The 1,759-nt window shown below is 33.1% G+C and overlaps 1 long non-coding RNA gene across 1 annotated transcript; it reads right to left on the bottom strand.

Annotated features, from left to right (window-relative positions):
* Nucleotides 1-492: 492 nt before the first annotated feature.
* On the bottom strand, nt 493-1,542 carry LOC134234606 (uncharacterized). The gene is made up of 3 exons (XR_009985208.1): nt 1,221-1,542; nt 781-896; nt 493-612 (listed from the first exon to the last, which is right to left on the bottom strand). It is a non-coding gene; the product is annotated as an uncharacterized LOC134234606 (long non-coding RNA).
* Between the last annotated feature and the right edge of the window lie 217 nt (nt 1,543-1,759).

Here is a 1,759-nt window from a genome sequence, read left to right as displayed (position 1 = left end):
ACTTTGAATAGATTATAGCCTGTTACATGTGATTAATTGATCTTGTTTTTCATGTGCATTTATCTGTTTATTTGATTCTAAGTTATAAGATATCAAATACTAGTACATTATATTACATTGGTTTCATCATTACACAAATGAGCTTTCGGTACCTGTCTAGTTTTTATCCCAGCTAGGTCACTATATGCTTCCCAAACAGGACTTCAGCTTAGGAATATTCTGAACCAGAGCAGTAGACACAAGGAAAGTTAATTCTTTACTGAGAATATCTTGTTCTTGTAAGGAAGGTATGAATTTTTCAGCTTCCAAATCCTGGACATTCAAAAGGTTGTCATCATGAGCAGGATCAATGATTGGTGTGACACGGTCAACAACACCTATGAGCGTAAAAAGATGCAGGGACAACGTATTCTGCTGTGATGTTCTGTAGCTAGGCAGAATATTTTTGTCCCAGTTGTCACCGACAATTTGGAACTTCAATGACCCTCCTTGACTCCAGTTCTCTTTTATTTGTAAAAGTTCATTATCAAGATATTCCTGCCAGTTTGAAAGTTTCTTATGCAGAGTATCTGATAACACAGTGACTCCAATTTTTGCTAGTCTGTCAATGTTCTGTATACAAGACAAGTTAAATATTATTTTCATCATTTTTATGAACATGTACAGTTTTTTTTAACTTTTCATTTGATAGCAAAAATTATTTAATATCATTGTATAGTATTATCAAGAGCAATTTACTAAACATTAAAGAAAAAAAAAAGATTAACTTAAGTTGATTACCATCTGCGAAAGTTAGCTGGTACATCCAAGATGATTATCCATAAAGGAACTTGATATTAAACTTTCCTTACAAAAAACAGTAAACTATTCCTTTGAGTTGTACAGATCTGTAAAAGCTGGGAAACAAAACAAAAACCAAAAACAATAAACAATTTTTAAGAAAATAATTTTTAAAAAATCTATAACAAAATAAACTTTGACAACAAAAATGAAACAGTATCTTTTGGTATCTGATGGCTGAACCAAGATGAAAGAAATTTTTAAGAATGTAGCAATATATTATATATGAGTACTGACAACAACAAGGTGACAACAAGATAATTAATACTATCCTACTTCAAATATTTTGTTTTAATCAGTCTGAAAATCTGCCATCAGATACCTTAATAAAACTTTCAGAAAATTGAATGCAACAACAAAACTGCAGAGAAATTAATTACCCTTGGAGTACATCCCCCATTCATTAAAATGAAACCTGTCAAGTACTGAAGAACCGTCATTTCTCTACTCCGGGCATGCAGTGCACTTGCAATTGTATATAGCATCTGAGTACGGCTTCTGTATGTCTGAGTAGGTGGCTTGTCTGTGACAGCATGTGAAACAATGTAAAGGAATTTTGGAGCCCGTAGTTGCAGTTCATTTCAAGTTTCTCCCAAGAAAACTGAAATATTCCTTCAAAGCTGCGGTCTTGCAGAATGCTGCCCGAGAACCTTTTGCAGAGTCTTCTACATTCATCTGCCACTAAAGAGGCTGCTATTTCAATTATTTCATCGGGATTTGTCAACTTGAGAATATTAAGAATGGTTTTGATTGCTCCTTTTTTCCATAAAAATAGCTTTGCACGTGGTTTTGAGATTAGGATCAGCAACAAAACGTGACTTTCTTCCACTCTTGTAAAATATTGAAATCTGTGAGTAAGAAAAATTGTTGTTAATGATTTTGGAAAGACGACAATAAGAAACTAGAACTGTCCATAAAG

The sequence above is a fragment of the Saccostrea cucullata genome, unplaced genomic scaffold (assembly GCF_032062105.1).
Source record: "Saccostrea cucullata isolate Sc308-1 unplaced genomic scaffold, CSIRO_AGI_Scuc_v1 ctg3892, whole genome shotgun sequence".
Lineage (NCBI taxonomy): Eukaryota > Metazoa > Mollusca > Bivalvia > Ostreida > Ostreidae > Saccostrea > Saccostrea cuccullata.
The sequence above is the reverse complement of the archived record's forward strand: the minus strand, read 5'-3'. Positions and strand labels throughout refer to the sequence as shown.